This window comes from Eulemur rufifrons, chromosome 29, assembly GCF_041146395.1.
Source record: "Eulemur rufifrons isolate Redbay chromosome 29, OSU_ERuf_1, whole genome shotgun sequence".
Taxonomy (NCBI): domain Eukaryota; kingdom Metazoa; phylum Chordata; class Mammalia; order Primates; family Lemuridae; genus Eulemur; species Eulemur rufifrons.
In genome coordinates this window covers 33,265,295-33,278,859 of record NC_091011.1, presented here as the reverse complement: position 1 = coordinate 33,278,859, position 13,565 = coordinate 33,265,295, and the positions used below count along the sequence as shown (strand labels likewise).

The 13,565-nt window shown below is 34.4% G+C and overlaps 1 protein-coding gene across 5 annotated transcripts in view; it reads left to right on the top strand.

Annotated features, from left to right (window-relative positions):
• Window positions 1–13,565, top strand: part of HDAC9 (histone deacetylase 9) — an 830,046-nt gene that overhangs the window by 366,985 nt on the left and 449,496 nt on the right. The gene's annotated exons all lie outside the window — the stretch shown is intronic.

Genomic DNA, 13,565 nt, shown 5'->3' with positions numbered 1-13,565 from the left:
GCAAAATCCACTAAGATCGCTAATATTCCAGAGCATCTCAATGCAACTTCAGCATTATTTATTCTGCTTGTAGCTCATACAGAGTCTTAACATCTATGTGGATCTGAAGATTAACATGGCATGCTCCCAAAGGAAAAGAAGTCATTTTATCAAAAGACTCCTGCACTCGAGTATTTATTGTAGCACAATTCACAATTGCAAAGATGTGGAATCAACCTAAGTGCCCACCAACTCACGAGTGGATTAAGAAAATGTGAGATAAACACACACACACACACACACACACACACACCCATGGAGTACTATTCAGCCATAAAAAGGAATAAAATAGTGTCTTTTGCAGCAACTTGGATGGAACTGGAGACCATTATCCTAAGTGAAGTATCTCAGGAATGGAAAAACAAACACCACATGTTCTCACTAATAATTGGGAGCTAATCAATGGGCACACAGGGGCACAAAGAGAAGTAAAGGACACTGGAAACCAAGAAGGGGAGGGGGAGGGTTTAGAACTTGAACTGTGGGGTTCATTGAACACTATTCAGGTGATGGGCACACTAAAATCCCTGACTGAGGTATTATAAAAGGCATCCATGTAACAGAAACATTCGTACCCCCTTAAGATTTTGAAATTTTTAAAAGGGCATATTTAGGAATGTTCTATGGTACAATGATATATAACAGTGCCCCTTTTATGTGTATTTTATGTAGCCCCAGTAGATCATGTCTCTTGAAACTCAACTGTGTATTTATAAGGCAAATCTCCCATTGATTGTTTGGTCTCCGTTACCGACGATAGACCAGTTTTTGGAAATCAAGTCGTCTTTCTATTATAGTCCTAAACTTCAACTTTTAAATTTTGGTTTTGGATGCTATTATATTTACATAGAAATAGCAGGTGTAATGTTTGTATTATAACACTCTGCAGAGGCCATGGCCTCAGAAAACACTGATTAAAGAATGATTGGAATAAGTCCCTACAGGGTGGCATTGCCTTGGCAAATTCACATCATTAATGCTCATAAAGACTAATGGATTCAATCTTCATGTCAAATGAATACTCACAATAAAAAGTATCACTCCAAAGGAAAATATCCTCATGACCTATGACTAGCAAATTCCGAGAATCCATATTGTAATTAGAAGTATGTTGGCAGAATTTTGACTCAGACTCATGCTTGTTAGTTATACGGTTTGAATGTTTAATAGCATGAAGCTAAGATGGCTGGATAGATCCACCTCTGGGGCACTGAGATGTGGCAGGACCACACAGAGAGCCTCAGACGTGGCTTCAAACCCAACACGAACCAAGTTTCTGGACTTTGTTGCATTCGTCAAAACCAAATTTAACTCCTTAAACTTTAAGGCTTAAAGCATTAGTATTTTAGATTACTGTAAAGTATGAGAAAAAAGCCAAATGATACCAGCACAGAAAACTTAATTTAAAAATCCCCATTAAATACCTTATTTCTTGTCCTAATATTCCTCCCTAGCAGCCAGTAACCTCTGTCTTTTCTGTTTTGTTTTGTTTTTCATTCTCTGTTCTCTGTTCACATGACCCCTCAGATGTATTGTATTGCCTTGAATAATTAAGTTCTGGCCCCAGTTTTGTGTTCCCACCCAGAAATGCAAAGCCTGTCATTAGCTGAACCCTTTCTATAGTTTTCAAAGTTTTGCTTTTTAAGTTTACCCCCCGGAGATCTCACATTCCATGCCAAATAGGTTTTCAAAGTACTCACCTTATAATTCCTAGGAAAATATTCTGCTGCTAAGAAAAATAAGACTTCCTATTTTTACTTATAGGAATTCACTTGCCTCTGGGACTGAACACCCTCTCCCCAGAGCAGAACTCAGGTGGGCATTGCCAATGTTCACCTTGGTGCTCCACATTTTCCCTGACTCCACATCTAATGCCCCTTCAGATGGATCTTTCATTCAATAGATTAAATAATTAATTATATTACGGTCAACTATGACTAATCTGCAATCTATTATATATTTTCTAATTCAGGTTAGAATTAGCTCCCAAGAACATGAATGTAAAGGAAATAATAGTAATAGCCTCTGAGACTTAACTTGGCCCTCATGAACTGACATTTTAATAATTGGCAATCGATGACTAAAAGCTCAATATCCAGTGTGTCAAAATTTAAACCAAGGCTGACAGAAAAGATAATTATCAATAGTTTATACATACACATAAAACAAACAAAAAATACATACATATGTATTTATTTCAGGAGCCAGAAGACTGTTGATAAAATATATTTGAGATGAGAGTATTTATTAAATTAAGGCCAAATTGTGTCCATATGGAGGAAATACTTCTTTACTAGTAAAATATATTTTTATAATTTAAGAGGTTTAAGATGGTCTCAAAATTCATTTCTGGTCACATTTCCAAGCACTCATGACTCTTTGAAACTTAAAACAGGGTGAGGAGCTTTTCACTTGGCCGATTACATTAAGTGAGATCTCCAGATTTTAATGATATGTTGATTCTTAAAATTTGCCATTATTCACAAATTACATTTATCACATGCATTCGTGGAAATCAAGAGAGATTTAGAATAATTATAAATGTTCTTTGATCTAATAATAACCTTTCACTGGCTATAACTACCTCCTGCCCTTTCTGCCAATGGTATATTTGTTAAGATATTTTAATAACAGTTCCAGTAGTTTTCATTTTAGTTTAAAATATATTTGCCTACCACAACCTTATCTGCATTTTACAGTGCTTGCATTTGGCACTAGAAAACAAAGATCAGTTAATACTTTAATTGCCTGAGGGCTATAAACAGACATGAAGCATTGCTTAAAGCAACAATCATCTTTAGAAAAGGAACTGAACTTTTAAGTGCAATTTATGCATTTACTAATTCTGTGCTGCACTCTCAAGATGACGGGCTGCATATTATCAGCTCTTTCCTTTTATGTTACATTACTTAATTGGAAAAGCAACTTTTATTTCAGGTGCCATAGTAATTTCTCATTGTTGATAGCAGAATTACAATGAGAAAATCTTGAAAAGAATACATTTAGTTTAAAATAAGCAGAAAAGAAAAGAGGAAGGTAAACTTAGCCAAGATTCAATTTAGGACTTTACCAAGAATATTTAGTTGCCTTAGAAAATGCAAAATGTTTCCACTTCAAATGGAAATTTTTTGAGAAAACCTAGCCCTTGTTAAATGAAATGTTTGTAACAAAATAACTTTCATTATCAATGTTTAGGAGTCCTTATTACTCAACATTCTTACCAATACTTAGTATTGTTAGATTCAGTTTTTGCCTATAAACTGTGTTTAAAGTGGTTTATCATTATAGCTTAGTTATTAATTTCCTTATTAATAGTATGCTTGAATATATTTCATATGTGTATTGGACATTAGAGTTTCTTTCTGAGTAAATTACCTATTTATGTCTTTGCCTACTTTATTATTGGGTTGCCTTTTGTAACTTATTTGTAAATTTTCTTTACATATATGCTGAATACTAATTTTTTGTTGATTAAATGCACTGTAAATGTTTTTACCCAATTTGTCATTAATTCTTTTTCTTTCTGAAGGTGCCTTTGCACAAAAATTATATTAATATATCATATTTATCAATCTTTTTCTTTATTATTTGTGTTCTTTTGTGTTTCATTTAAATCCATCCCTCATCTGAGGATTTAAATATATTATGTTATATTTCTTCTAGACCTTTTTTTCCTTCTAGAACTTTTAAAGTTTACTTTTTGTATATAGATGTTTAATCTACTTGGAATTGATTTTGTAAGTATGAGTGTGTGTGCGTGTGTGTGTGTGTAAGGTAGGTAGTTTAAAACAGGGATCTATAGTACTAGTACTGACATATACAAAGTTTCCACATATACATGGGCCTAATCTTTGTGGACCTATTCTGTTATCTTACCTGTCCATATTTGAATGAATAATGCATTCTCTGTATTATAACTAAGCAAATAACTACTAAGTTTCTTATTTTAAGCTCCTTCAAAATTATGACTTTTCTTGGAACTTTGCTATTCCATGTAAAGTTTGGAATTAGCTTGCTCAGTTAAGAATGATATTAATATTAAATATTGATTTTTTCTATTCATAGACATAATCTGTCTCAAAATTAATTTTTTTCTTTATTGTCTTTCATCTATGACTTCTTAAGTGGAGGGCAACCTACTTGGTTTAACCATCACTCAGGACTATCTTTATTAACATTGTTTTAATATTATGTAATATGCTAATGGTTTATTATTATATTATATAATACTGAGATGTGAAAGTAGGCCCATGTGTGCCAACATTCCATTATCCTAGATTGTAAGGTTTAGAGAGGTCTAAAATCTACTAATTTTATCTTTTCTTCCTTCTTTTTTATTTTATGAATTCATCTCTGACTTTTCTTCTGGAACATTGCCTGTTTCTAGCAGCACCCTTTCCTCCTTTCTATTTTTTCCCTAATTCATTGCCAACCAACTTTTTAGAATTTTGTTTGAGATAAAAGTAAATTTATTTCAAGTATGGGTTTAAGGCATACTAATTAATTAGCTACTAGTTGTTGATCAAATACTATGTATCAGTGTTTGTGTTAGACATTTTACATCATCTCAGCAATGCTACTAGTAGGGATATATGGTAATAGCCAACATATAAATACAACTGAGGATAACTTGCCCCAGGTTATGAAATTGGAATGCCTTGTAGTCAGGGTTGAGCCCAAGTCTGTCTTTGCTTTCTTCCCAGCCTGCCTGCCTGCCTCTAACCACCTGCCTCTAACATATAACAAGATACCAAAATTGAAGTTTAATCAGAGGCAATGTGATATGAGATTCTGAAACCAAACAACCTGATCCTGAAGAGAGATCTGTACCTCCCCCTGTCCTGGGGGCTGTGGAGCTCCTGCTTTGTCAGAGTTTCAGGGGAGGGGCCTGGGTGGGCAGGAAAGATAGAGGCACCTGGGGGCTAGAGCTGGAGGAATTTTCCAAAGATAATTGTGGTAAGTAACGCACCTGTATGTCAGAGCTGGATATTGAGGAAAGGAAACAAAGGGAGTTTTAAGGTGTTCAGTCTGTTCTGTCACAACACATGTTCCTGGAACAAAAATTAAAATCAAATGTGATTGGTAAATAGGGGATAATAAGAGTCTAAAGTGATATGGGTTCATATGCGATTTTTGTCCAGACAGGAGAAACCGGAAGAGTAATAATGCAATAACTTTCAGTAAGAAATAGAAAGGAAAAAGCCATCAGTTGGGCTGTAACATTGCCAACAGAAGCAATTTGGAATGTATTTAAGAAATTAAAAACTAGTGCCGGCATCCAGAGAGTTTCTCACTGCAGGTGCACATGCCCAGCCTTGTTGAGCTGTAGGCTCATGGCGGGAGGCATGTCTTCCAAGCCCACCTGAGATGCAACCCCACCGCAGAGCTCCACTCCTCTCAGCATTGCCTTAGCCTCACCGTGTCTCTTCACTGTCCTCTTGATTGTTTTGTGCATTTGTCTATCCACTGTGGCTGCCTCTGGCCAAACTGAGCTGCTGGGGTTATTGGGAGGGAATCCAAATTATATCCCCCCTTAACAATTATATATATTGATAGTAATAATATTAGATCATAATGATGATGGTGGTGGACATAGTAGTACAGTTAACAAAATAACGTAGGTTTTGAAGTTTGCTGATAACCCTATATCCCATAGACTTGTCATTTAGGGTGCATATTTTACAGAATATGAACTGTCTCTGGAATGCAATTATTATGTTATAGCTACATGCATGTATGTTATGGGCCCATTGTTTCCTTCTTGGTGTTCAAAACTTATAAATAAATAATGGACTTGACTTACTTAGATATTACTTTTGAGCTACTTAAATGAGTATTCTTAACTATAATACTACTGTAAATGCGTGAATGCTATAGATGAGTTTATAAGGGTTATACTTGGTTATGTTTACTTTGAGTACCAGAGTTTTTGTCTTCAGTAGTCACCTCAGCATCTATGACAATACCTAGAAAATTTCTTTTTAACTTGGGGCTTTGGGAAGATGATAAAATAATTGAATGGAGTTAATAAACTGCATAATGGCTTATTTTCTTATATAGTTAAAAAAAGAAAAATAATATATGACAAATGATGAGTCCTGATATGAATCTTTAATTCCTACCTCACCGTGGATCTAGTGTGTATCTTTACTATGTGGAGCTAGGTCCAGGCTAGATGCCTTGCCGTGCACAGTCTGAATGCCAGAGTTTCTCTTCTGGGTAGGTCACACTATTGCATGATGACTTTTGTCTGATTGTTACTTCCTCATGTCCAGATCCTTATTATTATTTAAAGAAAAATGATTAATATCTGCATCTGTAATTGTCTGTCGGTCACTTTATTTGCCAAGTCTTCACTACCAGCATTTGTAAAAGGGTTTGGTTTTCCTCCAATCCATTCATTACTTGGCTGTTGGAAGTTGTACATTTCTGAGGCATGATTGTTCAGCCAGGAGCCTCTGTAGCTCTGACTCTGCTCTGCATTTTCTCTGCAAAGTTGGGGTGATGGCAAAGATCATATTCTGCTCTTTCTGGCAAGAAGAGAAGGAGTCTGAACTGAAAGCTAGGGCAGAACCACGGACCCTGGCATGCTCTGTCACACTGCTAAAGGGTCTCCCTGGTTGCCATATTTTAGGGATTTAAAAAAAAAAAAAGACCTATTTCCCCCCATGTGGATCTTATTTGTATTTTCGTCTTAATCTCAGCTCTGTTTCAGCAATAAATACTTGAGATGTTATTGTACTAATCAAATCTTAGAAATGAATATGATAGAAATACCATTGAAGGATTAAAACATGAATTCTGGAGAAAAAATAACTGAGCAATGCCTTTATTTATTTATTTATAATTTTTTTCTGGAGAGGCATGGTACATTTTCAAGAACACAGTTTTAGGAATCAAAAGACATGATTTCTCTTCCTGGGCCATAGGATCAAAACATCACAGAGGGAGCATTAACAGCCAGGTGTGCCACAGCACAAGGGCATCCCATCTGGTGACAGGCTGCCCTCTCTGGTCATGTCCACTTTGCTTGAAACTCCTAAGGCCCTTCTTCCCAGAAGCCTTTGCAAGAGCCAACATTTGTCAAAGCAAACAATATCCGTCATCTAAATATGAGGAAACCCGTAAAATTAAAGACAGAACAAAGGCTAATGTATTGCTCTAAAAGCCAAATTTTTTTTAACGTATTGGTCAGAAGTATGACTTGTGCCACTGCTGCAGTTATCCCAGTAAGAAAATTAATTGAAGAAAAAGACACTGAATTATGCATTTCATATATGTTACCAGAAAGATAAAGAAGGAGAAAAGAATATGGAAACTCATGGGTAAGAAATATGTGCTTAGGTTTGGGGCAAGAAGAAAGTTAACTTCTGATTTCTATGTTAGGAAACAAAGGCTTCAACGAGTCTCAAGGAACAGACAAGATTGCTGAAATGAGGGAGATATTTTAAACAGCTAGAAAGGACATTTTCAAAAAGCACCGATGTACAGTCAGGATACAGTGATTTTGAAGGACCTAATGAAAATTGAGGGCAAGGTTAAAAATAAACAGAAAAAAGGAAAAATAAACACACAAAGGAGAATTGGAAAGAACTTCAACCAATAATCTATTTGACAGTGGATGTGTTTAGATGATTATTTATGAAATGTGTCATCGGGCATCATTGTGATCAGAGGAAAATCCTGGGGAAAAGTGTGCTTGGAATGAAAGCATCTTCTTATTCAGCTTACCCCAAGTAAAGAAGCTTAATTCTGGGAAATTTAAAACTTCTAGATACATATAGAAACTTCTGGGGAAATTTGTTTTCCTCTGGAAATATAGTCATTTAAAATTTTTACAAATCAAGTTCTTTCTATTTTTTGATCTCAGATTTTCTGAAACTGATGCTTCATTGGTAATTCTGTTAAATTTCAAAGTGAACTGATTTTATCATCAGAAAAGCTGACATTATGACTGCCTAAACATTGTGTTAATAGCACAGATGCAAAATTTTGAGTATCATCTTAGTCTTTCTCTTTTCTGTCAGCTGATTTGAATCATATATATTTGAATGTCTGAAAGTCAATATATTCTACTATTTAATGAGCCACACATTCTTGAGATGTCATGATAATTCATGATTCATTTGAAGATGGAGGGAGGAGTACTTTAGGTTTACCCTAATGACTAGATATTAAAAATACGGTTATAGGTATTACAAAATGAAACACAAAGGTAGCCCTATTATCATAGACTTTGAAGATAATTATGGGTTTCATTTCTCATCCTCCATGTTGGCTTAATATTTTTGCATGTAATGCTATGTATATATTTTGAGTGAAGGGCATAGTTTAAATGAAATCAAATGCCTAAAGTGTTTGGATGTTACTTCCGACTGATGTTTTCTCCTTAGCTTATAAAGGGCATAATATTAACTTATGTTTGTGAATTCCCTACCACGTAGCCCTGAGAACATTAGGTGCTCCTAGACTTTAGTTGCCTTTAAATGAGGATGGGTTCTGTCAAGTCAATACATAATTATTCATAATTGAAATAATGAACATGTAGTAAATTTTAGTCCGACTAAGGTTTGGAATTTAAACAACTAAATTTGGGTTCCAAAAGGTCCCTTCTGCTCATAGCAAGTACCATTGAGGATTTCCTTCAGATACAGCCAAAATAGGAAGGCAACAGTCCTTACATCATTATAAACAACAGATTGTTATAGCTTCAGGTGAAATAACTAATTTTAGCTTATTGATTTTTAAATAGATGGTCACAGCCATCTGGAAAGAAAATATTAGCTGGGGGGAACGCATTGTGTATTGAAGATATTCCTTGGTTACAATTAAATGACAAACACAGGTGTAATTCAGGGTACCTAATGAAGGTTCTATATGTTATGTTAGTATTGTTATCAGTCTCTATTTTTCATATTGAGATGTCAGATTTGGCCTTACTAAGAGAATATAGCAAATAGCCTGGCATATACCATCACCATTCTTGTTTATTATTTCCATGTCTTATTTTGCAGTTAGGAATCAGTGAGTTGTTGAATACACCTAGTTTATTTAGCAGCCTGGAGAGTGATATTAATATGATGGAAATTTCTATTCTTTTTCTTATCTAATTATATATTTATTGTTTTCTTTTAAAAACAGAGGAAACTAATGAATTTTGTATTCTGTTTTACAATGTTTATAACTGATTTTGAGAAACAGGAGTTATCTTAATTCAGAATACAGAAATTTACGGAGTCCCTCAATCATTCAGTTCTTAATTTGTGTATTAATACTATTATAATAATGATTAACTGTTGTGTATCGAGTACTATTATGTTTCTATCATAATGCTGGGAACTTTATATTCACTATTTCCAAATAGTAAAGCTACTCTGCAAGGTAGATGTTAATATCCTTATTTATAATGAGATAATTTTGACTCAGAAAGGTTAAGTAACTTATCCAAGGTATATAGCTCATAACGGTGCAAGGGGCAGAGACAAAATTCACATCAAATTCTGTCTGAATCCAGAGCTTCCTCTCCATACAACAAGCCACATAATTTGGAATATTATTGTCTTAGTCTGTGTTGTATTGCTATAACAGAATACCACAGACTTGGTAATTTATAAAGAAAAGAAATTTATTTCTTATAGTTCTGGAGGCTGGGAAGTCCAATATCAAGGTGCCAGCATCAGGCAAGGGCCTTCTAACTGCATCATCCTATGGTAGAAGGCAGAGGGCACGAGAACATGAGAAAACAAGAGAGGGCTGGACTCTGGACTGGCTTTTATAATAAATCTACTTTTAGGATAAGAACATTAATCCATCTATGAGGGCAAAGCCCTCATGACCTAAGCATCCCCTAAAGGTCCCACCTCTCAATAATGTTACATTGGTGATTAAGTTTCCAAGACATGAACTTTACGGGACACATTTAAACCACAGCAGTTTTGTAGTTGTCTTTCATATAAAAGAGATGCCATGGTTCCCATGAATCAAATTTAAATTAATATTTGAAGCTAAAATTTCCATATTTTCCAGAATACGTATCTCTTTGATCTAGAAAATGTGTGAACGTAAGTCCCCTCCTTCAAAAGGCTTAGACCATGTAGGAGCTCTTTAAAGCTAAAAAGACAGCCTTCAAGCCAACAAGAATGTAAGGTGGAACTTCTTTTTATTAGAGCTTTGATGTTGTCAGAAGTGTCATATCAATGTGTCCTTCAGAGAAATTGCAACAGCAGCCAGCATGGCCATTCGACAGCCAGGAAGACCCTTAAGAGCACAGAAACAATTGTTAAAATTGTTTTCAGTAAAAATACTTTTTCAGTAAAAATAGTTGTTCATTAAAAATGATTTCAGTATAGAAATGGAAATGTTTTAAATAAATTCTCTGGAATCTTGAATTTCTTATTTCTTATGTTTAATTCTAGAAAAATAAGTCACAATAGAATTTATAACCTCCATGTTTTACATTGATTATATGCAACTTATGTATGGTTATAGTCTTCAGCTAAAAAGTATTGTATATAATATAATCATCACACTTACGATCAGAGTAATGGTGGTCTTGGGTATGGGAGGTGAGGTCTTCGGAGAGAGGAAAACCAAGTCCAGGGATTACATTTGGGGAAGGGTTGTAGGTGGAATGAGGAGGGATGATGCAGAAGATGGTAGAAATTGTATGCCTGACATTTATTTGTGAAAATAAGTGTGAATGGAAATGTATTGATATCAAATGCATTATGTAAATTTACATATATTGATATATCCATTTATCCAACATATTATTGAGTATTATTTCCTAGGCAGTGTGGAATAGGCAGATAGATGAAAGACAATTAATTCTCTGTTCTTGACTTGCTGAGGTCTAGTGTGGGGAAGAGACATGTAACCAAATTCTTCAAATACCCAGTGATTTATGTCAAAATAGAAGAACAGAGTTAGGTCCTCTCATTCATGACTACTCAGGCAGAGAAGGCTTTGCCAAGGAGGTAACCTTTGGGCAGTGTTTTGGAGGCTGAAAAGGATTTACTGCTTTTAGCTCTGAGAAGATGGTGAACCAGCAAGGGCTCCTATCTCCCTTCCATGAACTTACCAAATGCAGAAACTTTTATATTGGATGAAAGGGAAAAATCCAGAAATATACTATAAGAGAGAGCCATGCCTAAAATAAAGTTTGGAAAGGTTGAAAATAAGGGAACAGAAATACATCTACCAGGCAAATGTGAACAAAAGGAAACTCTGTTGTCCTAATTTTGAGGCAAAAGAATCATAAGGGACAAAGAAGAACATTATATATTTGTAAAATGAAGAAAAAATTTCCCAAATGGAAAAGAGTGGATACAAGAGCAGCATGTGTAAAGACATGGGAGAATGAAGATTTTTTGTGGGTAATACTAAGGAATTGTATCTGTTGCATGACGTTTGCAAAAGAAGAGTTAAGAGATTCAGCTCCCAGGTTAGGTTGTGGTCAGAACATGAACGGCCTTAGAGTGCATTTGTCTCTGTTCTTGGCATTGAAATAAGAGTCCTGAAATAGGAAAGATTCCATACCCATGGGATGTCTGATAAACTTAGTGGTAAGGCCAGTTGCAAATGTTTGTACTTAAATTATATGCCATTGCTGTAAATATTTTTCGTATGCCAAAAATAGTATATTTTAGGTGCTTATCATTTCTTAAATTTAATATTAAATACTTGGCACCTACCTAGATTGAATTATGAAGTCAGAATTGAACTGCAACATTAAAAAGTGTTACTATTTTCAGAGTCAAGCCTTCTAGAATTCTTTTGATTTAACTTAGTCATGGTGTGGTATGGTGCATATCAACTTGACCTTTGTAGCAAGAAATGATGTGAAAGTTTTGGATTGTTATTTTGATATCTGCTGTAATTATATTAGCATGTCAAAAATTAACCTTATCACAGCTCTCAAATATAGTATTTATCTAGATACTACATATGGCAGAATTTTTGGTGTTCAGAAATTCATTTCCAAGTTGACAAAAGTGCAGCTACATAAGGAGACTTATTTTGTAGAATAATGTAAAGGTAAACAATTGATTCATACTAACTAGTGAAAATCAGGATACTTATATACTTAACTGGATTTCTCTTAGAATTTTTATTTTCACAACTCTGTAGCCAAAAATAGTGTGTTTTCTTGCAACTGAGGTTTTTATTAAGAGTTTCTGATCTTATGAACACCTTGTGCATCCATTGTGTTGTCAGCATAAGATGGGTTAGTCAGGGTTGATTTGTATTTCAAAGTAGATGCTCTTAAATAGAGAAAGTGATGCTTCATCATCAGCATGAACCATTACATGCCATTTAAAGTGATGGCAAGGATTTCTGGTTGATGTATACTGGTATATACAAACATAGGTAGTACATACAGTAATGAAAGGTGGGGTCGACTTAATTAGTTTTCTTATGTGAACTATTAGTTTTAGGGTCACAGAAATACTATATCTACAAAGTGTAAAAAGTTGTCTTATAATTTTCACAAGTGATTTTTGAAGGGAGAGAAGTTGAGTCTGAAGCTGTAATATATTTCTTTCAGACTTTTGAGTGAAAGTGGTATACTCAATGAAATTCACCTATTAAATAATAATAGAGGATGTAAACAGTAGCCAATGCACTTGATAATCAGACTTTTTTGAAAGCTCTGCCACCACTGCAGAGCTACTAGATTCATTACTGTAAAGTGGAGTTACAAATACGTTTTTATATTAATTTCTTAGTGCCAATATCTTTTAAATACCTTACAAGAGAGATCTTTTAATACTTTGTTTGCTCAAATTGTACTAGATGATGATCACACTAAGATCATTTCTACTTCAGGCTGACGCCTGGCCTTTTTCACTGGTGGTTCCACGTTGTGGGACAACAGCAAGGCAAGGGAAATGCCAAAAGTGAAAGTTCAATTAAGCAAGTTGCACTTGCTTTTCGTGAAATTCTTTTTTCAGATATGCATTTAGTTTATTATTATTATTTATTGTTGAATTGGTATTTTAATAAGAAACTATGATAAAATGAATAACAATGAAATATTTGAGGTCAAATAGTATGTTAGGGATTTCCTCAAGATCAGTAGTCACTTAAAAGGATCTTCTGGAGAAGGAATTATTTATTCATTGCAGAAATATTTATTGAATGATGTGCTGTGTGCCAGACATGCTAAGTCTGGTGATACAACAGAAAGCAATATAGACTATCTTTTCAAGTTGATACATGAAGCTTTTATGACCGTGAGCAAAGAACTCAATATTTAATCAATTATGTAACTTTCTTTAGTATTTATAGATTTTCTTGAGAAAAAAATAGGTAACAGCTTTCTAAATATGTTAATAATCATGAATTAAAGATTCGTAGAAAAGTGTTATTGTAATAATGGCTACCATTTATTGAATGCCTATTTGCCAAGCATGATATAGTTCTGTCATCCTCATAACAACCCTGCAAGATTTATTATTTTGAATCCATGGTTATAAATTAATATCCAAAGATGATTTAAATAAATTTAGAGTTACAGAGTTTCT